Raw genomic sequence first — 16665 nt, 5'->3', positions numbered from 1 at the left:
ATGTTGATAGATGTCGAATGTAGAGGAAGAGAAAAAAAGGCAAAAATCCCTTGTTGGACAGGTTTCTTCGCGCAGAAAAGCCTTTTAGGGGATTAAAAAAAATATCTTGCCTGGATGCAGCTGTCCCCGGCCTGCGTTTTGGCCCCCTCCCAGCTCTCTGCGTGTGAGAAATCCTGGAGATACTGAGGCGGGGCTGGGCGCCCTGTCCTTGGTGCCAAGCAGGAGGGATGGTGACCAAAGCCTCAGCTTGGAAAAATGCAACCTACGGTGAGATCCTGCGCAACTGAAAGCATCCAGCACGGGGAATCTCACCCCAAGGAGGGGTAAATGGGGCTGGTGGTGTTCAGCCAGCGCTGCTCCGCGACACTGAGCAGAGACCCAAGAAATCTCCTGGTTTGCCCCAAAAAGCCAGCAGCTATGGGTGAGGAACAGCTACGCACAAAGCTGATGACGCAGCCTGCATGGCTCACTGACATCTCATCTGAGAGCACTCCGATGCGCTGCAGTACCCTGAACATTAATGGAAGCCATGTATTAAAAAAAAATAAGTGTGAAAATCAGAAATTGCCATTTCTCTGCTCATTGTCGCAACGATCCCTCGCTGATCTCCGAGTCAGATCCACACTGGAGAAAAAAAAAAAAACCACATGCGCACACCGGGCCCTGGGAAGCACAGAGCGCTGGCGATGCACGAGGCCATCGATTAAAAACCCACGCAGGAGCTGGAAATCACGAGCAGCAGGAAGCCTTGCCAGCCTGGATGCAGCCTTCTACGCTCCGTCCTCGGTGTGGGGCATGGAAAAGCATCCAGAAAGGTGCTGGGGGTCTCCGGGCCACGCGCAGCCTCTCCATCGCTCAGGGGGACGTGGCACCGTGCGCCCCAGCTCCCCGGCTCAGGGAAAGGGGCAGCTCCCGAAGGCTTGGTGAGCACAAAGAGGAAAAGGACCAGAGCTTCCACGTTCAGCACGGGATTTCCACCAGCGATGTGCACCCCGAGGGGCTGGCGCTGGGCTGGGGCAGGGAAAAGGAGGCGGCACCAAGCGCCCGGCGTGCAGCGGGCCCGAGGGAGCCGGCGCTCGTCCTCCGCACCCGGCTCCGTCCCTGGTGCGGCGGCAGGATTAAGTGCAAGTTATAATTAAGACTGGATGTTTGAAGAGAAACATAATCTCCGTTCCGTGGGATTCGCCGGCACAACAGTAATTAACGTCTCATTAACATTCGCCTAATTAAGCAGTTTATGGAAGTGGGTAGATTTGCATACTGCTCCACTTCAGCTGGGCTGCGCTGGCTCTGCTCAGGCACCACCGTTAACCCTTCCCCGGCACGGTGCGTCCTCTCCGGGCCCCAACACTGCCTCTGCTGCAGGCACGGCCTCCCCGAGCCCTTCTCCTGCTCTCCGACAGCCATCTGTTTTCAAAGCCTTTGGCTGCTTTCAGTGCTTTGCCCTGGATTCTCTCTGCGCCTTCATGGCAGACAAAAAAGCCTCGGCAGAATTTCTGCGGCCCTGCAGAGTCGGGCTCCCCAAGTGCTTCACACTGTGCCCGCTCACTTCCAAACCTTCTTTGTTTAATCATTAAAAACGGTGCCTTGAAGAGCAAAGAGCCGCTCCAAATGCCAAACAGCAACTTAAAGGATGTCTCAGCAGCTTCCCAAAGTGCTCTGACACAGGCGTCACCTCTCCGTTAGGATCTTCCTGCTTCTTCCTCCAGCGCAGCTCGGACGGGAGCAGAAACGGACAAGGAACAGCTCCAAGAGCTGCAGGGTGTCCCGCGCCGCCTAGCTTTAAACAAGAGCTTAAAGGCTTGCAAAGGGACCTCGTGGTCATGGAAGGCAAACCAGAGAGGCACTCCCAGAGCACTGAGAAGCCCCCAGCCCCTTGATGAGCCTTCCCTCCCGAGGACAGCGGGGAGCTGGGATCCCCGCTAAGCCCAGGCAGGTCCCAGAGCAAGGAGCCACCGCACAGGATGCACCCCGTGGGCCCCCACGCAGCAATGCCACGCGGGGTGCTGGCTGTAACGTGCTGCACTGCTAACACCAGCTTGCTGTCCGGGTGGTGGCTTAGCAAAGCCACTGCATCCCTCACGAGCTTAGAAGGAACGCGTGCAGCCCTGCCCTTTTCTTCTTTGTTATTTCCTTTCCCACTCCCCTCCTCCTAAAGGGGGAAAAATGAGCTCTCTCGTCAGCGGGTGATGCCAGGAGTCAAGATGCAACTTTGCAGCAAACACAGTGGGAGAGAAAAAATCATGACACAGCCTTTCATCGACAATCAATAGAGCCCAGCCCTGCCCGGGATATCCGCACTCAATTTATTCCCCGCCCGGCTCCACCAGCCTGGCAGAGCCGCCCCTCGATGGCAACGGGGAGGGCACGGGGATCGTCCCAGATGTGCTGGTGCCCCACAAAAAGGGGGCAGCTCTGTGCCACCGAGAGGCCCCAGGTGCTGTGCGGGGCCCCAGCACCCCCTTTGTGCTGGGAAGCAGCACGGCCCTGTGTGCGCTGCTGCAGGAGCCAAGCAGAGCAGGGCAGATTTCATTTTGGTCGAGCTCGGCAGCAGGAGGTGGGGAAACACGCAGCCGGTGCTTCTGGAGCAGCTCACGGAGCTGGAGAGCCCTCTGACTGAGCAGCCACCTCCCCAGGCGTGCTGGAACAGCTCCGTTCAACACCCGCAGTGACCAAAATACACCCGGGAAAGGCTCTCCTCGCCCTGACGGCTGCCCCAAAGCAAGGCAAGCGTTTTGGAGAGGGGCTGGGGCCCCGCCTGGCCCTGTTCCCCCACTGCTGCAAGGCAGCATCCCTCCCCCAGCACAGCCCAGCCCTGCCCTGGTGCTACAAACGCAATTTCTGAGTTTGCTTCCACCTCCCAACAGGTGCCTACAGCCAGAGCACAGCGCTGCTCCCCAGCTCTGCCACCAAAAAGCTCCTGATTTGCACTTAAAACACCTCTGCCGCAGAAGCACATCTCCATTTTCCCCTCTCCACGCAGCTCTGGAGCCTTCCTGGAGGGGCCGTGGCCACCTCCCGCCACCCCAGCTCCCTGCACACCCCACAGACAGCCCGCAGACCTCCCTTCTTGCTTTTATAGGTTAAAAACGGGTGGGGGCATCTTCAGTTTTCCTTTGGAAAGGGCTGGAAACGGGGTGGAAACATCTCATCCCTCCGAGGGGGCTTTGCTTGCACCTTGCAGCTCCAAAACCCATTGCTGCCCCACAGCTGGAGCCAGGTGCTTGCACAGCTCCACGCCTCCTTCCTTCCTAAAAATCCTTTTTTAGGGGTTTTACGGGTGCTGGGGCTCGCTGTCCACAGGCGGGGCTCTGCAAAGCAGCCTGACCTACTTTCAGAGGCTCCTTCTCCTCTCCGACACGCAGACACCGCGCTGTGGAGCACGATATGGCTGGGGGCCCCTCCCTGCCCCCCCAAGAAGTGCCCAGGCTGGGGGCTCGCTGCCTCCCGCCCCCTTCCCCGGAACATTCCCAGCACACGGATCTGAGGGGGGGATTTATCGATCTCCTTATCTGTGCCTAATCCCAGCCGCAGCACTAAACGCGGGGCCTCCCCCAGGGTCTCCGTGTTGGCAACCTGGGGGTGCAAGGCAGGGGGAGCAGCCCCCCACCCCCAGAGCCCTCCAGAGCAGGAGGGAGCACCCCAAATCACTCCTTTAGGGCGGGTTAAAGGGGGTGCAGCCAGCACCCACCCGAAGCTGCGGGCAGGGGGGCGGGGGGGGGGGCACCCAGCCAACCCCCAGCTCTGTGCCACTGGCGGTAAGCAGTTTACCCAGGGCTCCTCTGCAGTGCGGGGAGCCCTAATTCAGCCATGACCTGAATCTCCAACGGGGAGGGAGGTGGGGCTGCCAGGGGGGAGAGGAGGAACACCACGGCTGCCAATTTGTCCCCGTTCCCTCTCCTAGGAGAAAAAGCCCCTGCTAACCCCGAGGGACCCCCACGGAGCAGAGACCTGGGGGTGGCGCATGGAGAAATCCCTCCCCGCTCAGCTCGGGCTGGGGGAGATGCCACGAGGAAGAGGCTGGGGCCAGCAGCGTGGAGAGCAGCCCGGCCCCACAAGGGTGCTGCCGGGTTGCACAGCACCACTGTGGGGTTTCCAGCACGGTGACCCCATAAGCCAGCAGTGCCCAGCAGCTCCTGCCCGTTTGCCAGAGGGAGAAGGGGGGGCTCAGGGGGCTGCTGGCAGGGCGCAGGGGAGACGTGGAGGGGATGAGGGGCTCCAGCACAGCCCCCAGTACAGGGAACAGGGAAAAAAAGATTCAGTTGGAAACCCCTTGATTTTTCGAGTTAAAATCAAGTGTGTCACTTGGGTAACAAATTGGCCTGCCTGCCTGGCAGAAATAGCCCTGTTAAAATACCTCTCTCTGTTATTTTTTTTTTGGGTTGCCTTTCCCAAATGAGTTCAAGAATGGGGAGGGTTTGCAAGTCCCTGCGGACCGCCAGGCTCTCTTTTCCCTTCCCTGCACGGAGCAAGGTAATTATCTGCCAGGAGCCCGGCTGCTGGATGCCTGCTTACACCGCTAATTAGCGGGAACGAGCCAGTCCCCCAGGGCACGCGGGGCCTCCCCATCCCGCTCTGCCTTCCTCGCTGCCCGCTCCTCCTCTTCCTCCTCCGCACAGCCCAGCGGGCAGGGCCCTGCAGAGCCCCCGGCACAGCCCAGCCACGGCCTCCCAGGGGCAAAACGCCCCTTCCCACCCCAGGGCTGGGGGACGGGGGACAGGAGGATGCCAAAAGCGGCGCTGAAGCATCCCTGGGGTTGCCAGGACTCGATGCCGCAGGCAGGGGGCCAGCAGCTCGACAGCACGCAGAGCTGGGCTCCCTGCCCTGCATCAACCCCCCCTGGGTAAGCCGAGGAGCTCCATGTGCTGCTCCTGCTCTCCGGGCGTACACCTCTGCCCCCAAACAGGGAGCGCAGCCTGGCGGTGCTCAGCCAGGACTTGGGGGGGAAGCCGGCCCCAAAGCACGCCGCCGGGAGCTGTGCTGGCCGGCCAGCTCCCAAGACCCCCCTTCCCCTCTGTACATCCCCCCCCCACCGGGACAAACCCTCCGGAGCAGGGTCCCCGGCAGCCCCCATGGGGGTCCCCATCTCCTCCCAACGCAGCAGCCCCAAACTCAAGGAGCTGCCGGGAGGCTGCAGCACCCCAAACGAACAGTAGGAAGAGACACTCACCCAGACACAGGTCCCGGATGGCTCAAGCTCCTCTTCCCATGTCCCCCTCTCAACCACGAGCAGGAGCAGCGTCAGGGCGAGCCGACGGCCGCGGCTCCACCGCTCACCTGCGCCTCCGGAGAGAGCCTCGGAGCTGCTCAGCCTTTGAAACAAGCTCCCCTCCGCAGCCAGGCATCCGTTGGTGGGTGCTCTGCACGCCTTTGGGATTTTTTACCCCCCCTCCTCTTCCCTTTCTTTTTTTTTTTTTTTTTTTTCGGAGCGTTTTGAATGTGCAGATGCCCCAGCTTCTTAAAATTCAGCCCGGGGGCGTGGGAAGTGTTTTGGAGCTGGCCCAAGCTGTCTGCTCCGTGCGTGCGCGCTGCTAAAAACGAGCCACCTCCAGCCCCCAGCCCCAGCCCGCCCGGCAGCGCGCCGTGCTCCAACACGAGGCCGCCTGCACCCGCCGAGGGGGATTTGGGGGCCGGGGGGCACAGGGTGAACTTTGTGGGCAACCTTTTAGAGAAGGTCAGCGAGTGTCACACCAGATTGCAGCACTCGAGGCGATGTCCCAGAGCCAGCAGCCGTGGGGACATCCACCTTCCCTCACCCTTCCTCCTACCCCGTTAGGGATTTGGGGCTGTGCCGTTTAGGACACCCAGCCTGGGAGCCCTGCCCTCCAGCCCAGCATCCCTGCAGCAGCACCATCCAAAGGAGCATAACTTGTCTCCTCCCAGGCAATTCCCAAGTGCTTTATATCAACAAATACATGAGCTGCAGGGACTTCATGATTTCACCTGCCGGGCACCGCTGGCAAAACCCAGCTCATCTGAGAGCATGGAGCGAGGGGGACAGCCACGCTCCAGCCCCACGGCACAGGCTGCTCGAAACCAGAGAGGAGGCTGCTTTTCTGTGGGCTTTTCCAGCCCTTCACCAACCCCAGCTCATCAGTTCCTTCAGGGCAGGCTCCCTCCCTCCCTCCAGCACCACTTCTCCGTAAATTTGAGTGAAATTCCTATTTTCCTATCAGAAACACGAGGTTTCATGCAGAACGCTGGATTTGAAGGCTGACTTTTGTTGGGAAGGTGCCTGTCTCCTTGCTCACAAAAGGGCTCGTTTTTCCTGGAAAAGGGCCCAGATTTTGAGTGAGAGATCAATAACGTGCAGAAAACAGGTCCTTATATTTAATTTTCCATGAGACCAAAAGAAAAAACAATCCAGTGCTGAACGAACTCAAAATATTTTGCATTTGTTTACCCCACGGCTGTGCTGGAGCATCCACGCCACCCCAAGGGGAAGGACGAGGCCTTTGAGGCTTCCCCCAGAGCATCTTCTCCTCCCCACTGGAGTCAGCCTTGCTCAGGCTGCCAAAAATTCAAGCCCTGTTTTCCCGTCCTGCCACTCTGCCTCCCTTCCTCGCCTGGGATGGGCTCCAAGGAGCACCGACGGTGCCCCCCTGCCCTGCCCGTGCCAACGGCAGCGTGGGGAACGGGAGCCAAACCTTCCCTGCAGCCACAGCCCTTGGGAGGGAGGAACACGAAGGCCCGGCATTCAAGATGCTTGTGCAACAGTCATGACATGCTGCATCCTCCCAGATCCATATGGGGGAAAACTAACACTTTGGCAAATTTATGAAGATGTGTGAAAGTGATTATATTCCTGAAAATATCTCAAGTGGAACGGCCTACCTGGCATATTTTGTTAGTCATGAAACACGATCCGTACACCGACTGTATTTTGTGGCTTCCCATCTGTTTAAATACTTTAAATACTGATTTTTTTTTTAATTTTATTTTTTTTTAAAGAGCACGACGACAGCAGCGGCACACTGCTGACTCAGGCTCGTGGGGGGCGCAGAGGGGGCCGCGCTCGCCATCAGCAGCGTGATGCAAAAGGCTCCTCGCCCAGCCCAGCACCAGGAGAAAAGAGCATTAGAGCACGCAGCCCATCCCGCAGGGGTTTGGCCAGCTCGTGGCACTGGTCCCCACCCACACCACCTCGCTGTGGTGCCTCCCTCCCCTTACACCAGGCGGGGATTTTGCCCCGTAGGAATCGCGTTCCCGGCACGGCGCCCAGGCGAGCGCACGGACCTGCTCCCTGCCCGAGCATCCCCTCGGCCGCTGCCTCCCTCCCCTGCTCTTTATTTAATAGCTTCTATTTTAAACCTCGGGCTGGAGCGGCTCTCGCTGCAGCGGCAGGAGGGGATGGCACGGGGACGCAGCGAGCCGGGACCAAGGACACGCGGCCAGCAGCCCCCAGCTCCGGCGAGATGCCACCACGGGGAAGCTCGAGGTCATTTTTTCCTGCTTTCCCCAAAAGGCCCCGAGGAGGTGGCTACTCCTTCTCTCGCCCAGTAGCCAAGGCAACCTGGCTTGCCAGGCAGAAAAGCAGCAGGTTTCAGGGAAAGCAGCCACATCTAAAGCAACCGTGCCCAGAGAAAAGGGGCCTGGGGGCGCTGCCATCAGCACCCACCACGCCATCCTGGGCGTTTCAGGACGGAGCACATCCCCCCTTCAAAAAACACCCTCTTTAAGGGAGAAAAAGGCATTTTTCTCCCCTTTTACCATGGTAATAGCTGAAAAGCAAAATACCCTTTTACGGCACGGTCACTTCACAAAACCACCGTGCCACTGAAATGAGACTTCAGGTCTACACACGATGATTTCCCACCCCAATTCCAACAGAGCATTTAGCCACAAAGGGCTAATTTGGAGTTATTTCAGCAGCTACCTCCTGGTTACACAAGGCAATGGCAACTACACGGGACAGCGCCATACTCACAGTATAACTACATTGTAATTACCCTTCCCCTGATTACCAACACCGACCTAACGAGATCCGAGCATCCCGGACAAACCCCCTCCTCCCCAGCGAGTGTCAGCTGCCATATGGGAAACGCAGCCACGGATCTATGGAAACAAGAGCAAAGACCAGCAGAATGGGAAGGTTTTCCCCAATGGTGGCACGAAGCCGAATATTGGGTGATTTATGGCAGATTCCCTCCCCCCGAAAATCTCTCCTGCCACATCGGTGCGTTTTTTTGGTTGGTTGGTTTGTTTTTACAGCTCGTTTGGCTCTTCATTTGTTGAACAGCTTCGTGCTGCTCTCTGCCCTCTTGCAGGATGGTGCCTTGTCATTTGTGTTCCCTTACAGCTTTTTTTTTTCCCTCCCTAGGAGAAAACCTCCTCTGCTCGTGTTCTCCATAAGCCTAATGCCGCCTCCCCAGTGGTGTGTGACAGCGCCGGAGTTATTGCCACCTTCCAGGGGGATAAATCACGGTGCAGACAGGGGCTGCTGTTCAAGGTCCAGCACCTGGAGGAGGAGTCTCCCCTTCCCCACGGAGCTAGTCCCCGGGAGGACTAATCCCACTGGAAATAATCCCGAGCAAAGAGGTTTTACAGCGTCTCTTTAAAGGCTCTTTCTTACTGACAGCTGATGAGTTCATATCCCCCAATATCCATTATAGGGTTTATTTTATTTCTTGTTAAAAAATAAAAGGGCAGAGCTAGAGAAGAGTAAAAACCAGCAACAGAGGCTGAAGACTGACAGCAGCTGCCTGGCAGACAGTGAGTGAAAATGCTCTGACAAGATGAGATGTTTTTTCTTTCATTGAAATCACTCCCTTTCGGAATGACTAATACGCAGCTATCGCACCATGGATATTTCCAGAGTGATGAGATGTTTTTAAAATATCTCACTGTGCCTCAAAATATCTCACTCTGGCTCAATAGATCATCCAAAACACCACCCACGGAAATCATAAATAAATAGATACTAGAGCGCCACAAAAGAGGAGACTGTCCAGGGCCAGGGTGGCATCCTTCATCGGCACACAAACGAGGCCGCTGAACTCCTCACCTCGGCGCACGGCTGCTGCAGCGAGGCTCGCTGCGAGGGCCAGAGGCACCAAGTCACTGCGAGCTGAGCTCGATGCCTTCTCCTCTCTCCAGTGCTTTTACAAGTCCGTGTCCTGTACAGGTGTCCTTGGAGATGCGCACAGCCCTTGCCGACACAGCAGCTTCAAATCTCAAGTGAGAGCGCCCAGGCGCAGGCACCCAGGCCCAGAAGTGCTCCTAAAAAAGCAGCGACGCCAAGAAGGGAGGAATGTGCCCAGGGAACTTGGTAAATAAGGATTAGGGGAAACCACACCCAGCTCCACTGAAAAATAACCCAAACCTCTGCAAATCTGTCCCATAGCTGCATAGAGGCACAGAAAAGGAGCTGGAAGCCCTGGGGGGAAAACAGCCCCATGTGTGGCTGTTATCGCTTTCCCTGTGCCCTTTGCTGGGCCAGTCCCTTTGGGCAACCAATTTGGACACATCTCAATGCACTCACGCCAGGCTTGGATGAAAATAAAAAAGCAGCCAAAGGCAGCACAAGGCAGCTGACTTACAGTCTGTGCTTCACAAGCTCGCTGACACCCTGGTGTGCCCCCAGCCCTGTGCTGCCCCGAGGCACGGCGCAGCCAGGGCACCCCGAAATCGCCAGCCGGCTGCAGCACCGCTCACTCCGTGCAAGCTGCATCTGCTTTTTGTCTTCCCCAGCCATCAGGCAGCACGTTTTGTTTTGCTGATTGAAGGAAAAGGGAGCCAGCGGTTCGGAGGAGCAGAGAACGGGCTCCTTTGCTTTTCTCAGCAAGATAAAATTGTTTAGGTCACCCGGACCATGCCACTCACAAATTGTTTCCTCTTTTGAGAGGTTTGCCAAAGTGTGTTCATAAACTTTTGGAGATAAAGGGGCTTTTCAGAACAGCAAAATCAAAACGCATCACTTGGAAACCCCAGACAGACTTAGTCTTCTTTTCCCTTTTGTTTTTTTTTTTTCTCCCAAAGGGCTGCACCTAATCCCCAGCACCGCAGGAACTGCAGCTTTTCATGGGTTGGAGAAGGGTAACGCCTTGCCCGTAGCAATTCCACCCTGCTGCTGACAGGATTCAGGCCCCTGCAGCAACTGATTAGCAAAAATCCAGAGCTCTGCCAGCCACGAAGGTGCTTTTCCCTTCCCTGCGCTCCCCCAGGAGCTGCAGAGCTGCTGCAAAGGGTGGGGAGGGGAAGCCAAGGCCCCGCATCCCCAATGAAGACAGCTCCAACATCTGTCCTCAGCCAGAAATGTATTCACCCGCACAGACACACTCATCAGATGAGGCTCTAAAATATTTACTGCCCAAATATCAATCCTCATAAAGCGAGGCAGCCATTCGGGCTCGGGGAGGGGGAAGGAGATGGGGCGGGTTGTCAATAATGTCATAAACACGGGCAATTTTATGTATCTCTGGAAATGGCCGAGGAACACGCAGCTTGACAGATGCGCGCCCGGGTAATGCAGGCTCCCTAGTTATGAGCATGAGGATGTCAAGAGGAATAGATGAGCAGTAATTCAAAGTATATTGGGCTTAGAGAAGTACAGGGGCAGCGCGATGCATACGTGATGGGCACCGCGGCGCAGAGAGGGCTGGGGAGGAGCGAGGCATGCTGATTTGGGAACGCACCCTCCAAGGACAACCCTTGAAATATCACACAGGATCCGGGCACAGCCACGGTGCCTCAGGGTGTCACTGCGGGGACGTGCCAGCCTCCTGCTGGGTCTTAGGGCTGGACGGACCTCCAGGCTGGTTGCCCACAGGAGCTGCTCCGATGTTTCCATGCCACCTCTCCCCTGGAGCACAGGGACACAGCTCCTCAAGGCTGCCGGCCACCCTGCACCATCAGCGCTGGGCCAGGGAAGCCCTGGAGCCTTTAGGAAGTGCTGTCAGATCTCCCCCATACCCGGCCACGCTCCCTTTGCTTTGCAGGGAGGCGTTGCTGAGCCCACCACGTTTCCCAGCAGGGTTTTGTGAGGGTGCCCACAGCAGCCTGGGAGGAGAACAGCCAGAGCTGCCCGGCCTCTAAATCCAGAGCGCTGCTTTGTGTGGGTGTAAGAGACCTCCTGCACTAAAGGAAGCATCCACGAGGGGATCCCAAAAGGCATAGGTTGCTTTCGGAGACCTTTCCTTGGGACTCGGCCTCTGCAGCAGAAGCAGCACCCTGCGGGGCTGCTCCCTGGGGCTGGCCTCACCTCCGGGCTGACTTCCTATCTGTGCAGCCTGCAGGGAGAGATCCTTGGCTCCTCATGCTGAAACCCTTCCTGAAAACGTACCGATGAGGTCTGCCTGCCCCCCAAACCCACCCCAGACACACAAGCCAAGAAGGGGGGGGGACTTTGCTGCTCCACCCTCCACCACGCCACCTGGAACGTGGCATTTTGCTCAAACACATGCCTTTCCTTCACGTCCAGAGACTTGAAAAAACCCAACCCACCTCAGCACGAAATCAAAGCAAGTCCAACCAACTCATTTGGACCCATCCCCAAATTCAAACAACACCCCCCAGAGCCGCAGCGAGGGAGAGGGACGCCGCCCCCGAGGCGCAGGCGGCAGCAGTCACCGCGATGACTCGCGGCCGGCATTTCCCCAGCCCACCCAGCATTTCTCAAAGCAGCACCGGAGATTTTTCCAGGCAGCACCCAGACACACGCCGCACCCCCAGCCACACGCTGCCGCCTCCCGGTTTCCAGCCCGCAGCCGAAAGGGAGCAAAACAAATCAAACTAACGCTGCGCTCGGGCTCCTCTCCCAGGGGAGAGCTCAGCACGTTGCACAGGGGAGCCTCAGCTTCTCCAGGCTGGCCTCACCCAGCCCTCAACGCCACGCTTTATTTTATTTTTTTGCTGAGCTTCACCTCCTTTGGCACCCCTGCTGACATTCCCGCTGCCCACCTCCCGCGGTGGGATGCAGTCATCGGGAGAAGTTCAGCGTTTTCACACCCCCCTCCCCGGTGCCTTCTGCGGGGGGAATTACTCACGGCGGCGGGCAGGCACCCGCGCACTAGCCACCACCAAGGTGATTTTCCTGGCGGAAGAATCCATGAATCACTGCACCAGGCAGGCTTGGCTTCGACGGAGCCGCAGCGCACGCCGTTGTTTATTGAAGCTCAGCGATCTTTCCGGGCTGACGCTGGGACATGACTTATCCCAGCCACTCACTCCCAAGTTATTGCAACACCCGGCTGCGATTCCCCCGCCCGCACTCCAGGAGCTTTCCCTGCCTCTCACGGAGAACCGCGGGGTTTGGGGAGGTCAGATGAGAGCGCTGAATAAACGTAAAGGCAGAGGAAATGTTTTCTGTACGTCTCACAGCTCAGCCTTCCACCCAGCCCCGGAGATGTGTCACTCGGAATAATCCCAGAGCCCAGGGTGCCACGGCCACCACGGAGGTCAGGCAGGAGGGAGGGAAGGGACAGGGTCTGCACAGCCACCCCAACACAATGAGGCAAGCAAGTGAGAACAGGCTGCTAATGAGAGCTTCTTTCAAAAATAAAAAATAAAAAAAATAAAAACTGGCTTGCTCTAATTTGACTTTTTCTCCGGGCAGCGCTCCCCCGCGCACAAGAGCCCTGCAACGACGCGGTGTAACGGCACCAACCTTCAATGCCACGGTCACAATAGCGGCAGCAGGAGATAATTGCACCCGGACCTCATCTCAGGGACACTTCCCTGCTAATGAGGCTGTTGGAGTCAAAGCGGGCACAAGTTGAGAGGGCCGGTCTTGGAGCCAGCCCGCTGACCAGCCCCAGCCTCACCGCTTCACGGCTTACAGGAGCTCGGCTTCCACCGCCAGCCCTGCACCCGCCTGGAGTTTATTCCTCCTCAGAAAAACCTCCCCGGGTGAGCTCTGCTTCCTCTGCTTCCATTTGCTGATGGTTTGAGGGCATCTCCCGGCAGAGCCGCACCTGCCCTCCCACCCCAGGCCCCGCAGAGGGTTTCTGCATTGCTGCCCGCGTGCTCACAGAGCCCGGGAGTGCGTGGCGAGCACCGCCAGCGGGGACAGGGACAGGGACAGGGACAAGCCTCACTGACAGCCGCCGTGCTGGTGGCTGGGGCTGCTACCTCTGCCTTCAGCTGCTGCAATTTGTGTGCTCACCCGGAAAGAAAGGCAGAGAGCCTCCTGCCCCTCGCTGAGCCGCTGTGAAACCTGCTCCCGCCCCGGAGTTAAGCAGCGCTCGCCTCCAGCAAGGAGCTGCTCCCCCTGAATTCAAGCAGCTTGCCCGAGTGCTGGCTGCGGGAAGGCTTGGAGGAGAAGTAGAGCGGGAGAAGAGGAAGGGGGGGGACACTCCAAAACGCACGGCAGGGCACAAGGCAGCAGTACAGGATGCACAGCAAAGGCAGTCGGCATTGCTTGGGTCACCGGCATGACCTTCGGAGGCTGGCACAAGCTGTAAGGCCAGGAGGAAAACTCCAGCAGCTGCTCCGAGAGCTGCTGAGGACCGGGAACCCAGGCGGCACGCAGAGAAGCTGGTGCCTCAGCATGTGCCAAGCCCACACTGGAGCTCGCCAAATGGGTCAGGCTTCAGCCCCTTGCCCAAGAACAGCTCCAAAGCTTCCGATTCCCCTCCCCAAGCCTCCAGGGGGTGGATGTTTGGAGGGGCTGCACCCACAGCTGCTGTGAAGGGACCCCAAAAAACCTGAAAGCAGCCAAAGGAGGACCCCAGAGGGCAGGCAGGCAGTGCCCCTTGGCTGCAGGCACGGCTGGCAGGATCCCCACAGGGTACGCATCCTGAAAGCTCAGAGTAAATACTTAAAGGTGGACGGGGAAAAAAAAAAAACACCGTTCCTCCCTGAGAGCAAGTTCTCAGACTTTGCTCTGGGATTTGAGGCTGAGGCAGACAGAAATATGACAAAGGAGACACAGGTTTCAGCAAATCATAGGCACATCAGAAGCAATAGCTTTCAGCTGCCTGCTTAGCTGCGAGATAAATTCCCTCCCGGCCACGCGCCTGGCAACCTCGGGGACAGCAGCTCCGCTCTCCCTGCGCACACGGGGAGCCTCACCTCGCACCCACCCATGCTGGGGGAGTGCTCTGCAGGCAAGGAGAGCCAGGGCATCACCCAGACCCACTTCTAAACAATTACAGCCAGCCCCATCCATGGGATGCGTCTCCCCTCCTCACCCTGTCCCGTGAGCACGCACACATCAGGGTTTGGGGCAGCACACAGGTCCCACGGTGCTCGGGGATGCTCCCAAACCTGCATCCCAGCCCCACGCAGCGAGGGCCAGAGGAACAAACAACATCCCAGCCTTCCTGAGCCCTCAGAGGGGTGATGGGTGAGGGAGGACGGGTGGCCACAGCCTCCTCGTGGTGCCCAGCACCAGGACGTGGCTCAGTGGCCGAAGGAGCTGCTGAGCACGGGCTGCTCTGTATGGCCGGGCTGTCCTCGGGATGCTTTTATTTCCAGGGAGAGCTCATTAGCTCTGCTTGTGCAGGAGTTCGTTTTTTTTTTTTTTCCCCCTGTTACCAAGAGCTGGAAAACTCCACTGAATAACATCTCCAAGCACAGCTGGAACAAAGACAGGGCACAGGGGGAGAGCGGCAACAGACCCAGAGATAATCAAAGCTGCTGCTGCAGCCTCACATCGCCGACGGGAGGTCCGGATTCCCCAGGTGAAGCTCACTCAGGCCCCGGCAGCTTTCCCCATGCCGGGGCTCTTTCGGAGCCAGCTGCAGGGCAGGGCTTGGGGTCAGAGGGAAGCAGACTGGCACAGACAGATTGCCAGGAGCACAGCCAGGGGAAAGGCTGGAGGGAAGCCAGGAGCTAAATGGGCTCGTGCACGCGCATGGCAAGGAGGCAGGCGGTGCTGCGGGAAGGGTTTAGCACAGGCACATCCCAGCAGGGCTGTTCCCACAGCCGTGCCCTGCAGGGAGCAGCCCACAGCCTCGCCACCTCCTCACCAAGCCCCCGGGCTCCTCTCCCATCCCCGCTGCAGCCAAGCACTCACGTAGGAACAGCGGGAGATAAGGCAGCTCCCCAGATAAGATCTAAAGCTCCATTATCTCTTTAACCCTCACACGATTCATTCAGCCCTCCCAGACCTCTCCCTCCCTCTCTGGATCCTCCAGCTTTTCCTCTCCTCGCCCCCCGCGGATGCTCTGGGAGCAGAGGAGGCGGTGGGAGCCCAATTCAGCGGGCTGCAGCTCACCGCAGCCAACGGGATGGCCTCCGACTGACCGGCCCCAGCGACTCCGAGTTAATAAAACGTTAAACGCAGCCCCATAAATCACCTGCCCAGGAAGTGACCTGGACAGGAGGCCTAACGAGTTAGCAGAGGGTTTTATTTAAAAGCCATTTGTCTACGAAGTGCAGCACAGAGAGTCAAATAACTCTTAGTAAAGCAGAAGCACTGAAGCTACAGGGAGGATTAGAGAGGGCGAGATATTTATGGCCGGGGATGTCAGCACTAACCAGCCCCTGCTTCCCCGTGGCTGCGTGTAGATGTGCCAGGCTGAAGCACATCAGGCTGGCAGATTTCAGAGCAGGTTTGAGGAGAAAAGTTGTATTAGACTTGCCTGAAAAGCCTAGCTATGAAAACCCAGCGGGAGATCAGGGTTTGGGTGTGCTGAGCTGGGAAAAGGCGGATCTCCCAGCTCAGGCTCACTGGAGCTGCTGTGACCATTGCTGGAGACCTCCTGCTTTGTGCCTTCTGCCACCCCACAAAATGCTCGGGACACCCACATCTTTCTGCTAGGCCCAGCTTGTCTGCACAGGAGATTAAACAGACTGAGAAGTAGCAATGCTCGCACATTATCGCACACATCTGACACCTCTGTTTGCAAGGAGAGGCTTTAAAACAAAGAGGTCTAGAAGCCTCAAAACCCACAACACCAGAAACCAAGCTTTTGGTTTCTAAACCCAATATCTATGCCTCAGCTGAGAACAATTTCACGGCCAGCCCCACGTATCCCCCATGAACCTAGCGCAATTTATTTGAGAAACCTTTAAAACAATCTTATCACAAAGGGCAGATATGAGAGAAGACAACAGGCAGTCTGAGGTAGCAAGAGGACACACAAACCCTTTCCCAAACACCATTTTGGGGCAGCTGAGACAATCGGAAGGTACCAGTCCCACCCAAACCCAGTTCCTTCCTGGACAAGGAAGAAGACATAACCAGCCAAAACCCAGCCAGGCTCTCACCCACATTAACACACCCGTTTGCTCTTCCCGGCCAGAACAGCCAGTCCTTACCTGAGGAGGGATGCAGGAGGCTGCAGCAGGGAGCCTAACAGCACCGAGGGGCTGCACACAGGGCGCTGCTCCAGGGGCTCTGCAGGTGCTGGGGGCAGCTCATGGCTCCTGGGCACAGGGGGCTGCGGATGAGAAGGCACAGGAGATGTCAGCATGGGAAAGCAAGACCTCAAGCCCCCATCCAGCTTGTGACCACTGCGAGTTTAACATTAAAGCTAGGACAAAAAAGAACTAACTTAAATACCAACTTCTTTCCTTGTTACTCTTATTCCCATTGCCATCAGGGAAACCAGGAGATCAGGTGGGACCCTTGTTGGTCCCATGCACCTCTATGCACCAAGTTACAGACACCTACACATGTCCACAAGTCCCCGAGGGGCTCCTGACAGCTGTAGGGTGATATTTGGGAGCCTAAACACAGCAGCTCTCAGGACTCACTGTACTTTTACCATCTGCAAACAG

General features: G+C 57.6%; 1 protein-coding gene across 4 annotated transcripts in view; it reads right to left on the bottom strand.

The window, feature by feature from the left end:
- LINGO1 (leucine rich repeat and Ig domain containing 1) overlaps positions 1-16665 on the bottom strand; it is a 115392-nt gene that overhangs the window by 84462 nt on the left and 14265 nt on the right. For 2 of the 4 annotated variants that reach the window (XM_068695324.1, XM_068695326.1), the window contains exon 2: positions 16204-16325. The exons of 1 other annotated variant lie outside the window; for it this stretch is intronic. The gene's annotated coding sequence lies outside the window, so the exon portion shown is untranslated. Of the gene's footprint in view, positions 1-5170; positions 5190-16203; positions 16326-16665 lie in introns of those variants that run through there. One more of the 4 variants, XM_068695327.1, reaches the window with a different exon arrangement.

Source organism: Anas acuta, chromosome 12, assembly GCF_963932015.1.
Source record: "Anas acuta chromosome 12, bAnaAcu1.1, whole genome shotgun sequence".
Classification (NCBI taxonomy): Eukaryota; Metazoa; Chordata; class Aves; order Anseriformes; family Anatidae; genus Anas; species Anas acuta.
The sequence above is the reverse complement of the archived record's forward strand: the minus strand, read 5'-3'. Positions and strand labels throughout refer to the sequence as shown.